Here is a 22347-nt window from a genome sequence, read left to right on the forward strand (position 1 = left end):
CCCTTTAGTCCATTGATGTTTGTGCTCGGTGTACACCTCAGGCTGTTGAGGTACCAGGAACTGTAAACACTTAAAAGAGAACTCCAATGATTGAATGCAAATCAAAGCTCCAAAAACCCAGCACCACTTTGTTAAGACCCTCCCTCTCTGGTAAAGCCCCACAGCCCATTTTATAATACAGGCTCTCTGGTAAACAAATTGCCTCCAAACCCAAACTGAGCTAACCCTGGTGAGATATATAGCAGTATCTTCAAAGCCCCTGCAGAGCCACAGAGGACATTGTACAACCGTTATCACAGGCTGAGCAGCGATCACCGTGACTAAGAAATCGACTTTGACGTGCAAAATTGGTGAAGTGCCTCTTTATGTCCCCCCAGGGACTTGTCCCATTAGTTCAACCTATAGATCTTTCTCACAGCCGGCATTTTTACTCGTCTGACGCAGCACACAGGTGTAGCTAATACTATTAATTCATTCTATTGAGCAGTCCAGGGTGCTGCTACTGGCATATACAGCTTACTCAGTGTAACGTTGGTAATGTGATCAGCCACACCTGTGCTTTTCCTGCTTTATAAGGTCAAAATGTCTGTTGTAGATAAAGGTTTATTTACAGTGTTTAATAATCTCCTCTCCGGTTAGTGGATTGGAATGAAGATAATCATTATTATTTTTTTTTATATTAAAGGGACAGTTTGTCGTCTTACCTGTAGTGCTTATTAATCAATCTAAATTGTTTTGATGTGAGTTGCAAAATGTCGGAGATATCGGCCGCAGAGATGTCTGTCTTCTCTCAAATATAATGGAACTAGGTGGCACTCGGCTTGTGGTGCTCAAAGCACAAATACAATACATTTGAAAACTACAGTAATGTCTCTTTTCCAGAAATCACGACCCGGTTACTGAAGATAATCCACAGACGTGGATATGAGGAGATTTATGTAGGAAGGATATTCTTTCTACCGAAATACACTTTCCAACTAGCTTGGGAGAACCCTGACGAACTTCCGGCAAATTTGAGATTTGCTCTGCAAGTCCATCTGGTCAAGAGCTCCAATTTGCACGATGCATATGTCATCTCCTTCATCGCTCTGATTGGTTTTAGGTCTATCCAATTGCGCCCAGAGGCATTTGAGCGGCGTCCGTTGGTGACGCTCCTTTGGAAATGGGCTGTGAATTAACCTTCCCCAGACCCACTCTCAGTTACAACTGAGAAGGGTCTGGTGTCAACCAGGCTACCTTCCAAACGTATCACCGCGCGGAAGGTTTCGATGTCTTCCTCGTGGTCCGACATTGCCAGCCTGTGGAGATTAGTTTATAGCTAGCCGCAACTGCAAGCTCACATGAGCTAGCTAACGTTTAGGGCTGGGTATCGTTAAAAAATATTCAATACTGGTACCGATACCAATACAGTGACTTTGATCCCAGCTCCTAAATGACTTTTTTCCATACCAATTTTATAAAACAAATAGAAATTCCAACATTACACATTGCAGCACAAATCTTTTTATTTATTTTTAAATAATATTAATATTTGTATTAATATTATTTACTTTAGAGGCAATTCGGTCGGTGCCCAAAAAGTATTGAATTCGGTTCCCAGCCCTGCTAACGTTACAGCTCAGCTGAGGATGACGCCATTAATGTTTACAAGTCACAAGCATGAGCGTCTCGTCCACGAGTATGATGGTGTATCACGGTGATACGGTAGGCTTGTGTAGCTTTGGTGGAAAGAAAATAGTTCTAACTTGAAACTGCTCACAACCAAGTCTTTGGATTATCTTCAGTAACTAGGTCATTATTTCTGGAAATAGACATTACTGTCACTAGGGCTTCTTTTCTATTATTTTCTATCAATTGTTTGGTCTATAAAATGTCTAGTACAAAATGCCACATCACATTTTTATTATATATATATCAAGCTATCGATCTAGATCTAGATATATAGATCTAGATATATATATATATATATATTTTTTTTTTAAATGTATTTTTTTGGCGCTTTGAGCACTACAAGCAGAGGGCCATGTAGTTCCATTATATTGGAGAGAGAGAAGGCAGACATCTCTACGGCCGATATATCCAACACTGGGCAACTCAATCTAGATTGATAAATAGCACTACAGGTAAAAGGAGAGATATGTAATTTTGATTTTGGGCTGAGCTGTCCCTTTCAGGCTCATAAAAAAATTCAGTATCTCTGCAGTGAACAGAGAATTCTTTAAATCACAGTTGCTCTTTGACTGAACGTTTGCAAGCATTCACTGTGTAAATATTCCTCTTATTCCCCTTGCTTCTTTCCATGAGCTTGTTTGGTGTTGTAAGAGAAGTCTCTGGATGGATTTTCTATTGTGCTACATAAAAAAAGGATGAATTTCTACCACAGAGGACATACCTCAAATGGCCTTTGTTGTAGCTTTTAAGATACCATAGGAAAGGCATTTACAATTGTCAATGGGGTTGGGGATTTTGCAGTGTGTGTGTGTGTGTGTGTGTGTGTGTGTGAGGTTATTTCAAGGTCTTCCGTGATATCACACATTCTGGCATTTCTAGTGTGGTGGGAAATACATTCAGAGTCTAGTTTAACAACTTTCCCTGAAAGACTGAATCACAGATATTCATCTCCAAATTTTTCTTTCTTTTATTACAGCTGTAACGTTTTGTCCTGATAAGGGATTGCAGTTTCAGTGACATCTCTGCTAGAGAACAGTCAGATGACATTACTGTGACACATCAGGGAGCAGAGAGCAGTCTTTCTGTCGCAGGTAAAAAGCCTGTGGCGGGGGGGGGAGAGGGAGAGGGAGAGGGAGGGAGGGAGAGAGAGAGAGAGAGGGAGAGAGGGAGAGAGAGAGAGAGAGAGAGAGAGAGAGAGAGAGAGAGAGAGAGAGGCTCTGTCTTAGCACACACTGAGTACCCTGCCTCCAATCTTCTACACTGCACTGTGCACTCTCAACAGCTCTCTCTCTTTCCTCCTCCACACACACACACACACACACACACACACACACACACACACACACACACAGAGAGAGAGAGAGAGACTGGAGGATGCAGAAGTATCTCTCTCTGTGTTTTTTGTTTGTTTATGTTGTTGGTGTGAGAGAAACTCATCATGTCTGCAGATTTATCAGTGTAAGGTTTGTGCTGCAGACACAGCACCACCCGTTGTTTCACCCATTGCCCATTTAAATGCCGGATGCGTAGCTGGAACAGGTCAGACATCACCAGGGACATCAAGTCTTATTTGCTGAAATCACAGGATTATATGCCATGGATGGGGACTCCAGTTTGTAACTTTAATCGCATACAAATTGACTTCAGACGTGACACTGTGTCTAGATTTGTGGCTCAATACTTTTCTATAAAAGACCTCTGCTGGAACATGTTCAGGGCGAGGCAGACATCATGGAGAGTTGTAATTTGTGAGCACATAAAGTAGTGTTAAAGAGTAACTGCCAGGCTGCAAGCAGTGTTTCACTGCCTTCTCTCGTTTCTCTGTCGCCTCCTCTGTGTGACACACCCTTGAGTACACTTCTTCATCACTGCAGCAAGGTGAGAAGTTTCCCACCGATGGTCATGAAAAAACAGATTTTCAGTTGCTGCTATGTTGCTTTTAAGTAATGTTAGTGACATGAGTCTTAAGATGGCAGTGTTGCTCTATCGGTCGGTCTGTCCACCACTTTAAATGGATTGCCATGTCATTTGCTACAGACATTTATGTCCGCAAAGGGTGAATCCTTAAGTCTTTGGTGATCCTTTCATCATCAGGTCAACATTTTATTTAGTCAAACACTTTTGTCAATGACCAAATACCCGCAAAATGAATAACCTTCCCATCAACCTCAGTTGTGTTTAGTGCTAATTGTGTGCTAATAAACTAAGATGGTGAATAAACAAACGTGTCTGCGGTCCAGATGCACCGCGGCCCCCGCGAGCAACCACTGCCATTCAAGTCAATGCTTGATATTCCACCAGCCGCGTCACGGTGCGTCTCAGAAGCGTGTGTGAAGCGGCTGGAGTTTAATAGACCTTTTTCACGGCAGACATGTTGACATGTCATAGTAGGAAAAGCACAGGTGTATTCCAGACCATTAATGATGGCTGCATTCCACTTAGGAGAGGCCCTGGTGTTGTGCATGCTGACTCACTGAGATAGCTTACTGGGACACTTGATGGAATTGAGCCATCGTTAAGGTTATCAGTTTCAGCTGTGCTTTTCCTACAATGACAAGTCAAAATGTCTGCTGTGAAAAAGGTCCATTACAGGAGTGCTTGTAGTGGAAGGTAGATACTAGCTTAATAAACACGCGATTGTTCATTCAAGTACTTGTAGAGACAATATAACCTGCGAGTCGGGCAGGCAAGACGCTCCGCTACTGAGACGCCCCTGGTGTTGTATGCCGCGTGGCGGAGGACGGAAAAAACCCGTAGGGCAGCTGGAATGCAGCACAGACGCGCCCAGTGGAAAATCCAGGTTAGCATGTTGACGTTAGCTCTATGAGGCTGTACTTAGTGTTGGCACAGGGGTGCTTCAGCTTGGCTGTAGACTCAAAGTCTTGTTAAATAATTTCATAACAAAGAAAAAACAATGGTGTTTGATAGGCAAACAACAGGCAAAATCTGATGTATATTCACGTATCTGTGCATTGAATAAAGGCGGCCTGAAAACAGTTAACTGTTATTTTGCAATCAACACAGTGGTGTACGTAAAAGCTGATTACTACCGCTGAAAACTGTCACAACTGTTTTAAACAGACTCTCTAGGGGAGAAGGACCCCTATGTAATCAATGTGATACCCAGTGATATCAATATGAAGGAATGAATAGTAGTATTTGTAGGCACTGCAATATCAAAACACAGCTGCTAGCCAGCCGCTAACACTGTGGATGCTCCTCCCGAACTTCTTCTGCTTCTGTAAAAGTTACTTCTAAAGTGTGATTTATGGGTTTGCGGAGGCTCCACACATAGCTTTCTCCGTAGCCTACGTAAGTGGCCTGCGCATCGATCTCTTAAGAGAATAGCATGGCCTGTGTGTGTGTGTGTGTGTGTGTGTGTGTGTGTGTGTGTGTGTTAGAGAGAGTGTCGGGGATTAGCTTTGGAGTGAGTACTGACTAGAGGCAGAGCCAGAGAAGCAGTTTCTCGCCTGACCTTTCTGACCACGGTGGGAAATCTGTAGCAGGAGAAGTTAACCCTCTCCTTGATTCCATGTTGTTTATGGAGAAGGAGAACCAGGAAATGAGTCGGGGTCGTCATAGCAACGCTACCAAGCCACGCCCAAGCGACGTGCGGCACCGCGACGTGTTGTCACATTTTTCGAGAGGTGCAGGTCAGACTATGGGGTAAGGTCAGGCGTAGGTCCGTGCATCCACGGTGTAGAAGCATAAATCACGCTTAAGTAATTTTGAGATCACAGTTTGCTAAATTGTTAGCATGAATAAAAAATACCTGCCATTTTTTACATAATCGCCGTTTCTTTATTTAACTGCAACTAATTGCTAACATTAGATAAGGTCCTAAGGGGTATGACGACTGATGGTAATTGTCAGTTTTATGTCCATGTTTTATGATGATAAAGAGGCGTTGTTTACTTCATAGGCTGTGTGTTTGTGTTATTACATCATCTGGGTCACATGACAGTGATATAACCAAAAGTAAAGAAAAAGTAATACACAAATATATATTTTTAAATTTGACTGAAAGAAACAATTATATTGTTAATCGCAATTATTTCTTAGACAATTAATTTTACAGTAAAATTTGGAATTGTTACACTTTCTACCTATAGTCCTTGAAGTTTACCATTTGTGCATACAACCTTCATACTTACAAGCGTCTGCATGCATCATGTGTGAGCTGGTCGTATTTCTACATGTTACAGTACGTGACGGGTCCGATCTCAACCCCCCTGTAGTCTCAGAAGCCGGCGTGACAGCTCTGACACGTGAAAAAAAAAACGGAGCTCGACCGCGTTGATGACTAAATTACAGTGAACAACATTTAACAAGCTATTCATTCGCTGATTAGACAGAGTGGTCCTTGTGAAACCCCCCGATCAGACTCTCAAATGAAAAGCTTCTGTTGAGTGGAATAATGGGGTATCTGAAATGAGGAGAGAGGGGGGAGACGGAGGGAGGGAAAGAGAGATGAGGAGGAGGAAGTTTTGTATTATTGTTGTGGGGCTGGGGAATATAGAAAAAAGTTGGTTGATACAGATTTTAGATTCTAGCAACGATTGGTTGATCAATCGAGTTGTGGGTCGATAGAAACGTAATAATTACTCTAAGTCTTTTCTCAAGAGAAAATACCAACTGTTCCCTAGTTACGGCTTCTTACGTGTAAGGATGTTATGCTTTTCTTAATCTATTATTTACCTTGCGCAGCGGCATGTTTTATACGAGAATCACGGGATCACAAATCACAAAAATATCCATCTTGTCAGGCTTCAAGTTATTATAAACTACCAAATAACCGAGCCAGTCAGCGTCCAGTGAGGAGCTACTGGCAGCAACGAGCGTGGTTTAGGTGGAGTGACGTCCGCGTTCGTTCAAAAAAACAATGACGGACATGATATTTTTTCAAAGTGCCTGCCCTTTTCCAAACAGTTTCCAATGACGTCTTCTCCGACGGTTCTGTGTTAAACCATCTGGTGCGTCACGTTAACTGGTAACACCATGAATTGCGCATCAGTTGCAACCGCTACCTCAGCGGTGGAATTAGTATTCAGATCCTTTACTTAAGTAAAAGTACTAATACCACACTGTAAAAATACTCTGTTACAAGTAAAAGTCCTGCATTGAAAATGTTACTTAACTGAAAGTATGTAAGTATCATCAGGAAAATAGACTTAAAGTATTAGAAGTACTCAATGCAGAAAAATCCTCACATTTTAGGAACTGAAATACGATCAAAACATTCAATCAAGGAAGTGTTTAATGGTCTAATCATTTCAGCTGTACTTGCAGAACGTTATATTGTTGGGTAGTTTAATTATAATAAAACATTGTATTTGATGAACTGCATGTGTTTTGTGTGCAGAAATCTTAATTTTAAAGTAACTAGTAAGTAAAGCTGTCAGATTAATGTAGTGGAGTAAAAGTATGAAGTGGCATGAAAAGAAAATACTCAAGTAAAGTACCTCAAATTTGTACTTAAGTAAGTAATATATCAGTTACATTCCACCACTGTGCTATCTGCCCGTCTCACGGTCCGATTTACAAAAGATGTTGCACTAATGATATTACAGCGCAAACACGCACATAAACTCAAACTGGTAAAGAAGTTGAAGTGGAGGACGCCCCTTATGAATGCTCTTCATTGGGACCAACTCTCTGAAGATGCTAATAATTTGACTGTACTGTAACTGTGTGTGGCTGTTTTTTATTGTATTATTAAATGTGATATTGGACTGTTTTTGCAACGAGGCTCATTTGAAAGGGGCCAATCGTCTGCATATTACCTAATATAAATAAGTGCAAATATCACAGGAGCACTGAGACGCTATTTGCTCGGCAGCGCAGTTAGGAGTGCATTCCACACTTGAGATATAAGTGAAAATTACATGGTTTCTTTTTGTCTTATTTGTGCAGGTTTTGAGGCCACAAACGATCATTTTGTGAATTCGCCCCTGAGTGTGCAATGCTTCTAAACACCCATACAGTAGGTCTACTGAATGCCTGATGTGTAAAGTATATTGGGGGAAAGGAGTTAGTATTTTCTGCACTGTTGTATGCGTTGGAGCTTATAACCCCAAGCAGGGTTTAAAGTGGTCCGTAATGATCCGGAACGGTGTCACGGCACCTTTGAATAATATGTAAATTAATCTCATTGGCAGTTTCCATACATCAGTGTTTCCCCTTTGTTTAAACTAACAAGTGTTCCCTAGTTTCAGCTTCTTCCATGTGAGGATTTGATGCTTTCCTTTTTTTCTCATTATGTCAAAGTAAACAAATAATGTTGGTCACACATAACAGGAATATTTTTTTGGTCACCTTTTTTAAACTATTTTCTTGACATTTTAAGGACCATATGAACAATCCGCACAGTAATTGATAATGAAAATAATGAGTTAGTTGCAGCCCTGGAGAAAATGTGCAAAATAAATTATACAAAAATAAGTGTCAGGATAAATTCGTATTTGTATGTTAATCCACTTACATCCCTCATTTTAGGCCATTTGTGTCAGCATTATGTCTTTTGTATTAAAAAAGCAGCAGCAGCAGCAATTCTGTGTGTCTGAGGTTGTAACTCTGTAAGAAGCAGATAGTAACGCTTCAGTTTACTGCTGTTGTTTCTCCGAGTGTCTCTGTTCGTTCCAGTGGATGAGTTTCACTGGTGTTAGAGTGTAAGCGCCTCTGTGCTTTATTAGATGGCGATGCTTCAGGTAATAAACCAAGTTTGTGGGGTTTCACATCAGTGTTGGCCTGCAGGACTTTAAGTAGCAAAGTTTATATCACAGACATCTTGTTAACAGTTCTGGCTTTTCAGTTGTTACTTTCTTTACAGAAGGTTTCTTTGAGGGATCACTCTAACCCGTATGTCTATCAGTGGTGGAATGTCACTAAGTACATTTACTCAAGTATTGCACTTCAGTACAATTTAATTAGATTTATTTTCAATCATGATTCAGATAATTGAGATAAGAGGATTATTGTGCTGAATTCCGTTTCACAAAGTGTTGTAAATCCAGCGCGCCCTTAACCTTTTCAGTGGCGCGCTTTTTTCGTCCACTTTCGCTCAGAGTTATCAATTATTTGTTTGGTCTTTTAAATTTACACCCCAAAATGTCAAATTGAAACGACTGTGTCCAACCAACAGTCCAAAACACAAAAATATTAACTTTATTGTCACACAACTCATTCTGAAAATTCATTGATTGTCAAAATTGTTTGTGATTGTCTATTAATCTGGTGATTATTTTCTCAATTAATGGATTAGTTTGCTCTATAAAATGTCAGAAAAGGGTGAAAAATGTAGATCAGTTTTTCCCAAAGCCCAAGATGATGTCCTCAAATGTCTTGTTTTGTCCACAACTCAAAGATATTCAGTTTACTGTCACAGAGGAGAGAAGAAACTAGAAAACATTCACATTTAACAAGCTGGAATCAAGTTTTACTGTTTTTCATAAAAAATTGCTCAAACCGATTCATCGATTATCAAAATAGTTGGCTATTACTGAATCGATTGATTCATCTTTGCAGCTCTATTTATTTTTTTGTCGATCTAATCGTTTAGCTCGGACACTACTTTTTTACATTCATTTGTGGGAATTTCGGAGGCCACAATATTGATTCAAACACTCAAACAACAGTTAATATACTTGAGTAAAAGATAGTGAACAGCTAACACACATTTCCCTGTAATGAACGGTTTATTTATGGATCACTGGAGTGAATATTGACATGACAACATGAATCATCTCGTGTTGTCACTGGAGGAGAGATTTAAGAGGAAGATGATTCCTGCGTGAGAGAAAAAAATGCCTATAATAAGCGAGCGTGATATAATCAGCAAACAGTTTTTTGGGTCGTAGTTTTCTGTCTCTATCACACATATTGCTTCATGTCTCGACACACACACACACACTCACACTCGCAGGCTGTAGGATCTCATCTCCGTGCAGCTTTCCTCTGCAGCCTTGGAGAATGATTTCATTGGGATGACAAGTGTGCCTCTCCCTCCATATTTCTGCCACCCGGGCCCCTACCCTGGATCCAAAGGCAGTCTGCAACAATATATATAGGCTGTTTTCTTTTCCCTCTCCCCTTCTTCTATCTCTATCTACCCAATCTGATTTTAGCTGTGCTGAAAGTAGCATTTTCCTCCTATCACAACATCACTAATGCTTACTTCCCTTCCCATCTCTCCCCTCTCTTCCTCCTCTCCATCCCTCTTCATTCCTCTCTGTCCACTAAGCAGAAAATGGGTCCAGTTGCCGTTGCGGGCTATTATCTGTGTGAGCTATCTATCTTGATAATTGACTAGCGGGGGTAAATGTGACGGTGATCGGTGTGACGCTAATACATTCTGCCAATTTGACACGCTCATAATCCGCTGGGGCTCACGTTTTCCAGCCCGCAGCCATCACGGTGGAGGCGAGAGGTTTGACATATTGGAGCGCTATAGCATCATGGATACACACGGTATAGGCCGAGTGCGTGGGTGGGGAGAAACACTTGATTCTAAATTAGGAATCGGGAGCGTTTGAGTGGGCATGGAGGAAGAGGAAATTGGTCTAAACATGCACAGACACGCGTCCTAGAAGCAGACGCGTACAGATGGATATAGCTGTCACAAAGTGGATGTTTAAGCCGAGCTGGAGGAAATGAACACATCTTAACATCACAACCAATTTGTTCTGTATGCTGCTGATTGCTGTTGCAGCAGTGAATCGCAGTGAAAGTGAATGACATGAATAGGAGGCATACTGTATATCCGGAGCACAAGTAGTGACGTTTTAGACTAATTCCACCTGGCATGACGTCCTCATTTAGCACCAGAAACAAATAAAACCCAGGCGTATTTATAAGAACACCTGAAGACATTCACGCTTCAGTTTTTAGATATTTGAAAAATGTTTGTGCTGCTCAAAAAAAGTAATTTGATAATCGATTTTTAGGGCTGCAACTAATGAATATTTTCAATGTCAATTAATCTATAGATTATTTTCTTGATTAATTGTTTGGTCTATACCAACAGTTTAAAATCCAAAGATATTCACTTTACTATCATAGAAGAGTAAGAACACCAGAACATATTTACATTTAAGAAGCTCCTTGGTGCAGCTCCAGCAGCACTAAGGTTTCCCATGAAAAGCAGCCTCAGACCAAAAGTGTGTGCTCAGTGGTGTCTGCATATTTTAGGCCATATTGTGTATGTAAATTTTTTTTTTTGTAATTACCGTGAACATTAAAGAACATTTTGAATACATTATAAGGTAACAAGCCCATCTTAAAAAGCTCTAAAGTCAGAAGTAAAGAGAGAGAATCAGTCTACAGCCTGTTTTAATACATTGCCAGACATTTCCAGATGGAATAAAGGATAGTCTGAGTCACTAACAACATTTGCATAGTGTATCTTAAAGTGTTGCCAGAAATGAATACACAAAACTTCAAATTCATCTGAAGCCTTTGCACAAACAAGCCCGACTCAAAGCACTGTGTCAACGGCGACATAGTCTGGATCAACAGAAGTACATTTCCAGTATGAAGCCTAACATCTGGCGCGTGGCTCACCCGCAGGATGTCCGCTCTGTGTGTTGTCGTACTCAAAATCCCTTCGCCTTGGGGAAAAAAAAAGCAACCTTTGAGCTAGCAGTCTACACGCTTAAATTGTCAAGTTTTGAAGAAAATTTGGATCGTGCAACGAGGCAGGCCTGCTTGGTTCTTTCGGGGAATGATTGTAGAGATTTACAAAGTTTACGGCGTTTCCTCTCTGACTGGGAGGTTTTGGGACTGATTGGTGGGATTGCTGTGGACGAAGTACACTGGTAAGAGCCAATGAGGTTTAACCATGTATCAGCTAATTTAAATAGCTCACGTTACTGTATTGTGTGAACAGTTAACTTTATTTATATATTGTATGTGGCGTTTTCTTTTGCGGGATGCAAATGTTCCACCAAAACAAGTTCCTTCCTGAGACTATTTAGCAGAGCCACCGTCGCTGCGTCTGGAGCTTAGCGCAGCCCAAGACGATTGTGATTGGTTTAAAGAAATGCAAACAACCCAGAGCATTTTTTTTCTCCTATCCCAGAATGTATCTCTGGTGTGGCCAGACTTTAGAGCTGGCAATGTGACTAACGGCCAAATAACCCTGAGGTATTATCGTGTCCTAAGTGCTTGTATAAACAATAAACATGCATGTCTAAATAGCACATCTGGAGTGACGGCGTAATCGCAGCGAGGAGTCACTGCGACACAAACGGGCGCGGTGGCGTTCTAATGGCCTTAGTGGAGGGAAAAGGGGGGGGAACGGGGTGATAGAGTTGTAGCAGTCATTAAGGGCAAGACTGCTCTCTGCAATTCTGGCTTATCTACTGCAAGGTGGAGGCATGGGGAGGGTTATTCTGCTCAGGGCTCATGTGCAAAGCTGAGATACAGAACAAGAGGGAAGTGGAGGGAGAGAGGGAGAGATAGAGCTGGTTCATTTGCAGCTCGTCCCCGTAGACGGTGGAAAGGATTATACTCTGAGAGAGAGAGAGAGAGAGAGAGAGAGAGAGAGAGAGAGATGCACAGGCTCTGTCTTAGCACACACTGAGTACCCTGCCTCCAATCTTCTACACTGCACTGTGCACTCTCAACAGCTCTCTCTCTTTCCTCCTCCACTCACTCACACACACACACACACACACACACACACACACACACACACACACACACACACACACACACACGTGCAGACACAAACACACCAGTGCCATGTAGAAACTCGGCCAGAGGGGGACACCAACCTGCACAGGACCACAAGCCAGGTATGCTCCGTTCATTCATTCGTTTCTGCTTCAAGATGCTCCACATTTTGCAGCAGCAGATTTTTTTTTTTGGGTTGTCGCTGTGTACTGATCCAGCCACTCACTCACTCTCTCTGCAGAAGACTCTTGCAGGCTGCATGCACCAAGATTATCCAGCTTCTTTTGCATAGCCCCAAGAGAACAAAAAAAAACCCCAGAAAAAACATAGCAGAGAGGGAGAGGAGCCAGAGAGGAGAGGGGGAATGAAGGGACCGAGAAGACAAAAGCTAAACTGAGCAGTGTTTTCTCATGTAGGGCAAAGAAAAGTGAGCAGCAGGCAGCCAGCTAACCGGGGCTGACCTTCAGGTGGAAAGGAGTGCTCCTACTTTGGAGCACCTATTCAACAGTATGTGGGAGGCTGTCCACAAAGACTTCTTTATACAAACCTGTGCTGAAAAGGTACATATAGTCCCCCTTCCTCCAACTCCCATCTGCTCTCTCTCAAGGGCCATATTAATAATCAGACGTGCTGAACATGCTCAGGGGAATTGCTGCAATTGGTTGAAGTGGAAAATTGTATTCACATATTTGTCACAGAGTCGGCGTGCTGGTGGAAATCAGACTGGTCTGCTCTCTGATGGCAACACTTCTCATCTAGAGCTGCAAAGATGAATCTATTAGTTGTCGACTATTAAAGTAATTGCCAAGTATTTTGATAATCGATTAATCGGTTTGAGTCATTTTTTATTTGTAAAATAAATAAGATTCCAGCTTGTTAAATGTGAATATTTTCTAGTTTCTTCTCTCCTCTGTGACAGTAAACTGAATATATTTTGAGTTGTGGACAAAACAAGACATTTGAGGACGTCATCTTAGTACGGTGGCCGACAGGGGCAAACGCACTGCAACTTAATGAAGCACACGCAAATAGACAAAACACAAGCAAATTAAGAAAACATCTTCATTAATCTGACAACACCCGCACAGCATTTAGCTAACGCGCTGCAAATACAGAAACAATGCAATAAGAAAAGCACACAATCCCAGAAAACGAATGCAAAAAAAAAAAAAAACGTTGCATCCAGATTACACGAAGAACTGAAGTTCTCCAGGCCTCTAGGGGGAGCGCTAAGTGGAACAGCTGGATTTTCGACCCCACTGAGAGAGAGACAGACATAGACAGTAAAAGAAATGGACACAGCGACGCCATAGACGGAGACCAGTGAAGTCAATTAGAAGCACTTTTCCGGTGAAGGCTGAGCGTTACTGCGCAACCTCCACTCCACTGCACTGAGAGAGATGACGTAGATGTGACGTGAGCAACCTGTCTGAAATTTGTAAGTCTTCTGGTAGCTGTGCCAAGAGAAAATTCCGGATCTTGGTCAAACACTTGAACAGAACGTTTTTCTTTATTTCACATTAGGTTTATGTAGGCTAGGACATGTTGTAGATGGCTTCCGACCATGATGAAAGGGATCACATTCATCTTCAAGCGTAGATCTGTAAATAAATAAAGGAATAACGTTAACCACAGTTGACATTGAGATGGGTTTTTTCCATTGCCTGTATAATTTCCCCATCCCCCGTGAATATAGGTATACCTCGTTACCCCTACTTCATTATTTAACAACATATACTTTTCTTAAAATATCCTAGTTGTTCGTGGATAAATGTTACTTCATATGAATTCACTTGCCAAAAGTAATATATTTATATATATATATAAATATATTTAATAATATATTTTATAAAATAATATAAGTATTTCCAATCCATCAAAACGTTGCTGAAATATTTTGTTCTGATGCTTTCATGGACTCTCTATGGGCTTCTCCCTTGACTGTATGCCTCCACATCCCCCCGATTGCCTGTAAGCTTCTCCTGACTATACAGCAATTTATCTACTGTGTGACAGAAAGTCGCGTGGTTATGACACAATCGTTAGCCTATTTTTACAAAAACGGCTGCTACGGAGCCATAACGTGAGGTACAAGGTAATGGGGCTTTTGATACATTGTCGTGTTTCTTTAGAAATAAACGATGGACAAATGAAGTCTTTAAACGCTTCAGATGTAAAGTTATTCTCTGTCAAAGTGACGCCAAAATGAATGGGAGTCAATGGGATGCTAATGGGAGGTGATGGCTTGTTAGCCTCAAAATCTCCCCATAGGAGGTACGCCTTCCGTGTGCACCGTTGTGTGCAACTGCTTTGAGATCATAGACTGTAAATAAGATTAAGTCTATGTTTGAGATATGTTTTCTCTCGTTTGGTGGGTGTGTCTCTAGTTTATTGGCTCAGGTCACAGGTGATACCCAATCAGCAGAGACGTGTCTGTAAACTCGTGGTGATAAAAGGCAGAGCGCTCTCTCTCCCCGTGGGGTCGAAAATCAAGCTGTTCCACTTAGCACTCCCCCTAGAGGCCTGGAGAACTTCCGTTGTGTAATATGCAGCGTTTGTTTGTGGCATTTGTTTTAGGGGATTGTGTGCTTTTCTTTTGCATTGTTTCTGTTTTTTGGGTTGTGTGCTTTTCTTTTTGCATCATTTCTGTATTTGCAGCGCGTTTCTGTATTTGTTTAGGTTGTGTGTATTTGCAGAGCGTTTGCTAAATGGTGCACATGTGTTGTCAAATTTATACTGAGGTGTTTTCCTAATTTGCTTGTGTTTTGTCTATTTGCGTGTGTTTCATTAAGTTGCAGTGTGTTTGCCCCTGTCGGCCACCATATCTTAGGCTTTTGATGAACGTTTTTCACCACTTTCTGACATTTTATAAACCAAACAACCAAGCGATTAATCAGGAATGATGACAATGAAAATAATCGTTGGTTGCAGCCCTACTCTCATCTGAGAGGATATTTTTGCGTGTCATGTTTGTACACCAAAACCCCAGTGAGAGCAACATCACTGACTCCCGATCAATTTCAAGCTCTTCATTCTGGAGGATCCAGTGACTCAGAATCTGGGGCGTCAGAATTGACTTTGATGCTGGTTTGATATCAGTTTGTACATCTCGAGACTGCAGGGGCCTTCCTCCTTTCTGTAATATGTTGCAATGAAGTTGTGCTAGCCTGGAGAGAAAAAAGCAAAGCGTCTCCGACTTAAAGTTTTTAATCTGAGTCATTGCTGACGTTTTCCTTCTGATTTTCTTTGATCTGGCTCGTACCAAAGAGTCGGGGCTGTCTGACAAATAGCTTCAAGTCGAGAAACAGATCCTAGTGTTCTTAACTTCTTCCTCTTCTTAACTGTAATATTATTCTGTGTCGGGTGTTTGTTACGTAAGTCTTTATGATTAAATCACCGCCCTAGTTATCATCATAGTCCTGCCAAAAATCTGTTGTGTAATTCTGTTCAAAGCTGTCAAATATCTCAATGATAATGGCTCCTGTATACAGGTCGAAGCTGATCATGTCGCTCAGTGAGAATTTGTTTGTTTGTTGACCATATTAAAACCATAAACTTGCAGCAAACCGTTCTAGTTGCTAAGAAACCATCCATACAGCATCACAGCTTTCATATGTACTTTCAAAATACTAAGTATTAGTGCACGCTCTGTAAGCCCTAATCTCGGCTGTTTTTCGGTCTTTTCAAATTCAGAATCTCAATCACTTTAATTGAACTTGATCAGCGGTGCAAACAATCTTACAGTTTCACAACAAATGTGGCACAGACGCAGCCTGACGTCACGTACTGTCATAGATGCTGAATGTATTGTTTTCCCCAGAGGCTGCCCAAAATATGAATCTATATAAAGCTTACAAACTGTGTAGAGAAACAGTCACCTTAGACAAATAAGAAGGGATCACCAAACAAGTAAAAATACCAAATACGCACATGCACGTAAGCAGGATTTCACATTAGAAGGTATTTAAATAAAAAAAGGAAATTTGATCAAGACACTATAAGTCTCTTTCTTATTTTTACGAACTCTATTTCCTCCTGTTAGTTTGATTAAAAACTACAGTGAATAGCTGTTTTTAGGAAGCTACTGAATACCACCAGCCTTATCTTTTAAAATAAAGAACACAGTTACAACCCCATAGAATACAGTATTTTGCCTGTGGGTGCTCACAATAACCCGAGCTCCCTAACACCCACGTAAATAAGCACCTACGCATACAACACTGCAGAAAATACTAACTCCTTTCCCCCAATATACTTTACACATCAGGCATTCAGTAGACCTACTGTATGGGTGTTTAGAAGCATTGCACACTCAGGGGCGAATTCACAAAATGATCGTTTTTGGCCTCAAAACAAATAGCGTCTCAGTGCTCCTGTGATATTTGCACTTATTTATATTAGGTAATATGCAGACGATTGGCCCCTTTCAAATGAGCCTCGTTGCAAAAACAGTCCAATATCACATTTAATAATACAATAAAAAACAGCCACACACAGTTACAGTACAGTCAAATTATTAGCATCTTCAGAGAGTTGGTCCCAATGAAGAGCATTCATAAGGGGCGTCCTCCACTTCAACTTCTTTACCAGTTTGAGTTTATGTGCGTGTTTGCGCTGTAATATCATTAGTGCAACATCTTTTGTAAATCGGACCGTGAGACGGGGCAGATAGCACAGTGGTGGAATGTAACTGATATATTACTTACTTAAGTACAAATTTGAGGTACTTTACTTGAGTATTTTCTTTTCATGCCACTTCATACTTTTACTCCACTACATTAATCTGACAGCTTTACTTACTAGTTACTTTAAAATTAAGATTTCTGCACACAAAACACATGCAGTTCATCAAATACAATGTTTTATTATAATGAAACTACCCAACAATATAACGTTCTGCAAGTACAGCTGAAATGATTAGACCATTAAACACTTCCTTGATTGAATGTTTTGATCATATTTCAGTTCCTAAAATGTGAGGATTTTTCTGCATTGAGTACTTCTAATACTTTAAGTACATTTTCCTGATGATACTTACATACTTTCAGTTAAGTAACATTTTCAATGCAGGACTTTTACTTGTAACAGAGTGTTTTTACAGTGTGGTATTAGTACTTTTACTTAAGTAAAGGATCTGAATACTTCTTCCACCGCTGAGGTAGCGGTTGCAACTGATGCGCAATTCATGGTGTTACCAGTTAACGTGACGCACCAGATGGTTTAACACAGAACCATCGGAGAAGACGTCATTGGAAACTGTTTGGAAAAGGGCAGGCACTTTGAAAAAATACCTGGCAGGTAATTGGATGAATCATGTGTCTATTACGTCCGGCCAGCACACACACCTAAACCACGCTCGCTGCTGCCAGTAGCTCCTCACTGGACGCTGATTAGTTCGGTAAGCTGGTAGTTCAGACACAAAAGCATTACTTGAAGCCTGGCAAGATGGATTTTCCTGTGATCCCGTCATGTGATCCTGTGTCCGTTCGCCCCTCAAGAGTGCACCTGTTGAGTTTGTTTTATGATACCATATGTGTATATAATGGCGAGAAGCAGGGAAGATATGAGGGAGGAAGAGAGGGGAAGACATGCGAAACCCACAGTGCTGCAGGAACATGACCCTCGGAGCCACCAGGGCACGGCCTCATGTTAACCGTATTGTGATATGTGTTCCCCAGAGGGAGGCTGACCTACAACAGACAGTAGTATCAGCTCTGGATCGGAGCCCACTGAGCTGTCAGCCTCACATGCAGAGCTAAGAGGAGACGGGGGACGTGAACGGTACGGAGGCGATCAGGGATAACAAGCACAGGCCGAGGTAGACTGCAGTCGGTCTCTGTCTGCCTCTATTAGTGATGTTGGAAAGGAACTGGATCATTCTGCGGGTTTGAGATGAAGAGGGAGCCGTTTACAATTCATGTATGAAACAGTGGATACGTTGTTCCGAATATGACAATATTCTGAATTTGATACATGTCATGTAAACAGCATTTTCCATTATATATATTCTATTTGGATAAGGCAGTTTTCCAAATTTAGCATTTTCCAATTAAGACGTGTTATATTCCGGTATTATTCAGGTTTTAGAAGCATTTTTTGGTCATGTATACAGCGCATTCAGGATATGCTTCTCAATCGTGGGTTTAACCACAGTTTGTGACTGTTTACGGCCTCTTGTCTGTTTACGGCTTACGGTCAGCTCTGTGCGTTGCTATGGTTACTGTACACAAACCAACCAGCCAAGCGTTTGCAAGGCTGTGGTAGAGATGCATGGTCAAAAGATATGAAGGAGAAACACAGCTACTTTTAAAAAATGATGAAAGACTTGAGAACAGGATTTTGGATATGCGCACTCATCGCAACTTCAACCTTTTCAAGAAGGTGGTTGAAGGAATGAAAGAGACTGTGTGAAACACTTTGAAAAAAATCCTATTTTGCACGGCTGCATATAAACAGGAATATTAGTTGATTATTCACTTTCATTAACCATGAAACATCTTTTTTTTGGAATAATACAAACCGGGATATTATGTGCATGTAAACGTAGTCAGTGAAAGGTTTCCTCCTGCTATCAGAGCGTTCTGCCATGGGCAGATTTAAGGAGGTTGTTGTTCTGGATACACAGTGACATTACACATCTGTTGGGTCACAGTGTCCAGGTTTAACATGACTCCCCCGAGCCTCATGTTGGTTGGCAGATGACAGGTTTCTGAAATGCCAGGTAGGACAACGTTCCCTCTAAGTGTCTGAATGAGTTTTTGAATATCAGGGCTCATGTTTCATTCTGGATTTGTGTATTATTTGTATAAGCGGTTGGCACTTGGTGAAGGATTTCATTATCAGCAACTTGAAGCTTTGAAATTCTGAAATATGCATATATATGCAAACAGACAGGCAGACACACACACAGTCCTTTGAAACTGCCTCCTCAGCTGAGTGGATTTCCCTCCTGCTTCACTTTTTCCTCAGAGCACATCAGTCTTGTTAATTGCCTGGCCCACTCCATTTTTCCCACACCAGTTGACTTATGACCATTGATGTAACATGCTGCCAGTTAGGAGGAGGCTAATCTGCAAATCATGCTAGCACACCATCTGCAGCAAAGCGTATTTTTAGACATTATGCTGGGAAAGGACCAGTTTCAGTGAATTATTTTTAAAGAAGAAACATGCTTATAAATTACATACTTTAGAAAGAGATAACCTTACACCAGCTGGTACAAAGATGTACTGTATATTGTTGAGTTAAGTGTTTTTTGTGTTGCCTTTTTTTTAAAGGCAGCCCTGTCTGATACCTCATTTTTCAAATTCTGATAAATGTAAGTGCTTTTTTTCTACCAAAGCTGTAGTCAAGACCATTTGAACAAGTGCTTCATTGCACTCTTATAACATTTACTCAATACTCAAGATGGACAAACAGTAAACCATTTTTGGCTTTTATTAATCAGCTACAAGAACACGTAGATGAATGTGACCGGTCTACACAGCTGACAATTAGACAGACATACACTCTGTTTCACCTAAAGGCATTGAGGTGTTGGGTCTGTAGTTTAGCGATGACGGAGTTGGAGGCGTCATTGTTACGTCTACGGCAAGCGGCATCCTTCGGTGCTGAAAAATGAAACCAACGCGGTCCCAAAAGTCCCCAAAACTGCAGTTCCTCAAATGGCATCAGTAAATGGTGTAATTTTAAGTCCTCTTGTGTACTCGGTGCTCTCTTTGGATCAAATCAGTATATTACCTCCTGAAACCTCCCTGCAGAAAATACACGTTTTAGCTGACGCGTCATGTTGTGTCTCAAAGAGACCCTGAGGGATATTTTCTCCTCTCTCCCTAAATATTTGAAGCAGTTGTTATATTTCAATTCATCTTTTGTTACAGCAGCAATTTGGCTCTGCCATTGATATTTATACTCACTGAGATGGTGATGTTCTGTCCCAGTATTTATTTAATAAATTAATCCTGCTTGTCAGATTTCAAAGACTTGGAGTTGCCCTAGTTGCGGCTCAACTGTTCTGTCTCCCTGCTTGACTGTAGGCATTTTAAAAGTGCTGGAAGAAGTATTCAGGTCTTTTAGTCAATTAAAAGTAGAAATACTACAGTTTAAAAATACATGCATTTAAAAACTTTACATATAAATGAACGTCCGTTACATTTAATCCCTTGTCAAATGAGTCAAGCTTTCTGTATTTTGTATTTTGCAGTGTAACGTAATAAAGCTTTTTTGCACACCTCTTTTGTCGAGCAGGTACGTAGGATATGATCAAAAGTAGCAGATCAAAAGCTTAGAGAAGAGTCCCGCACACTGACCATTACGCAAGCAATAATTTATTTAGAAAAAACGTTTCGGTCTCAGACCTTCATCAAGTAAATTTTACCTTTGACCTTTTACCAGATGAAGGTCTGAGACTGAAACGTATTTTTCTAAATAAATTATTGCTTGTGTAATGGTCAGTGTGCGGGTATTTTGCAGTATGCAAGAGTTGTGGTGTCTCTGGCTTGTGATGCGTTTTACGTCAACCAGCCAGAGCTAAAGGTGGCAAGCTGGGGGGAGAGACCACTGTGACAGAGTAGCAGCTAGGAGGAGTATGGCGGAAACCGTAGAAATAAAATGGATAGAAAGTCCATTTCCATTCAAATCAACGTAGCAGAATGGTCAGAGCAGCAGCCATTTTTATGTGTACCATTGCCATGGTAGCGTTAAGGCAGAGTTAGCAAGCAAACGTTAGCCAACGAACACCGGTTGGCTGGCTTGCTGGTTCCGCCATGCTTTTATGCTGCATCGGTTATGGACCTTTTTCACAGCAGACATTTTGACTTGTCATAGTAGGAAAATCACAGCTGAAATTGATAACCTTGTCCTTAACGATGGCTCAATTCTCAGTGTGAATTCCCAGTGTCCCAGTAAGCTATTTCAGTGAGTCAGCATGCACAATACCAGGGCCTCTCCTAAGTGGAATGCAGCCATCATTAATGGTTTTGAATACACCTGCGCTTTTCCTACTATGACACGTCAACATGTCTGCCGTGAAAAAAGTCTATAGCGAATGAGCTTACAGTGGGCTGGGTTTAACGTTGGCAGTCTGCTGACCCACTGCCGCTGGGTCTAATTGTCCCTCCTCACTCCCTGCAACTCCGAGGACATCTCCCGAACTGCGTCGGGCCACTCTCCCATATGCGTTCTCCTCCCAGCGAGCTGCAACACAGTTTACGGCCCCACTGATGCGTATTGTCACTATGACAACTAACATCAATCGCCATTTTGTTCAACAGTTCAATGGCCTTTCTATCCATTTTATTTCTATGGCGGAAAATCCTAAGAAGCTTCTACGGAAAGTTTTTGGAGTGAATGCTTCAACTAAAAAGAAACTTGGTGTTCAGAGGAAGGATTAAAGTCAACTACAACAAACACACAACTACAACAAATCACCATTGGTTCCTCGTTGGAGAGCACTTCAGAAGAAAAGGGACTAGAGGTGCTCATGGTTTTGACCAAGTATTCTCTGTCTAGCTCAGCTAAAAACACAACACCAAATCCTTCAGCAGGTGTTCATTACCGAAGCCTGTTTGTAATCATTAGGCTACCGGCAATGTTATCGTCGCTTATATTTTTGATTTTACATTTTTCTGGCAGCCCGTCAAGCCTGTACAATCGTAGGGAAACACTAAAAGTACAAAAGTATTAGCATTCAAATATACATAAAGTCCCAAAAGTACAATATTTGCCTCTAGCGGAGTAGAAGTATAAAGTAGCATGAAAATAAAAATACAAGTAAAGTTCAAGTACCACAAAATTGTACTTAAACGTACAATATGTAACTTTCTGCTGCTAGGGGTCTCTCAATCAAAACAATGGATGGTAAACACGGACTTTTAATGACGTTGGGAAGTTGCGTGGAATTATGGGAGTTGTAGTTTTTTATTGTTAAACACCATCGGCGATTAAAATACATCTGTTCATGGACGATTTTATCCATTCAAGTTTTTTCACGTTACGTTTAGTAAC

General features: G+C 41.1%; 1 protein-coding gene and 1 long non-coding RNA gene across 6 annotated transcripts in view; one reads left to right on the top strand and one right to left on the bottom strand.

Moving 5' to 3' along the window:
* The window catches only part of zgc:114120 (uncharacterized protein LOC619267 homolog), a 125665-nt gene that overhangs the window by 8693 nt on the left and 94625 nt on the right, over positions 1 to 22347 (top strand). The window lies entirely within an intron of this gene.
* LOC116061181 lies at positions 1612 to 20805 on the bottom strand. The gene is made up of 3 exons (XR_004107666.2): positions 20727 to 20805; positions 13730 to 13733; positions 1612 to 1622 (listed from the first exon to the last, which is right to left on the bottom strand). It is a non-coding gene; the product is annotated as an uncharacterized LOC116061181 (long non-coding RNA).

This window comes from Sander lucioperca, chromosome 22 (assembly GCF_008315115.2).
Source record: "Sander lucioperca isolate FBNREF2018 chromosome 22, SLUC_FBN_1.2, whole genome shotgun sequence".
Lineage (NCBI taxonomy): Eukaryota > Metazoa > Chordata > Actinopteri > Perciformes > Percidae > Sander > Sander lucioperca.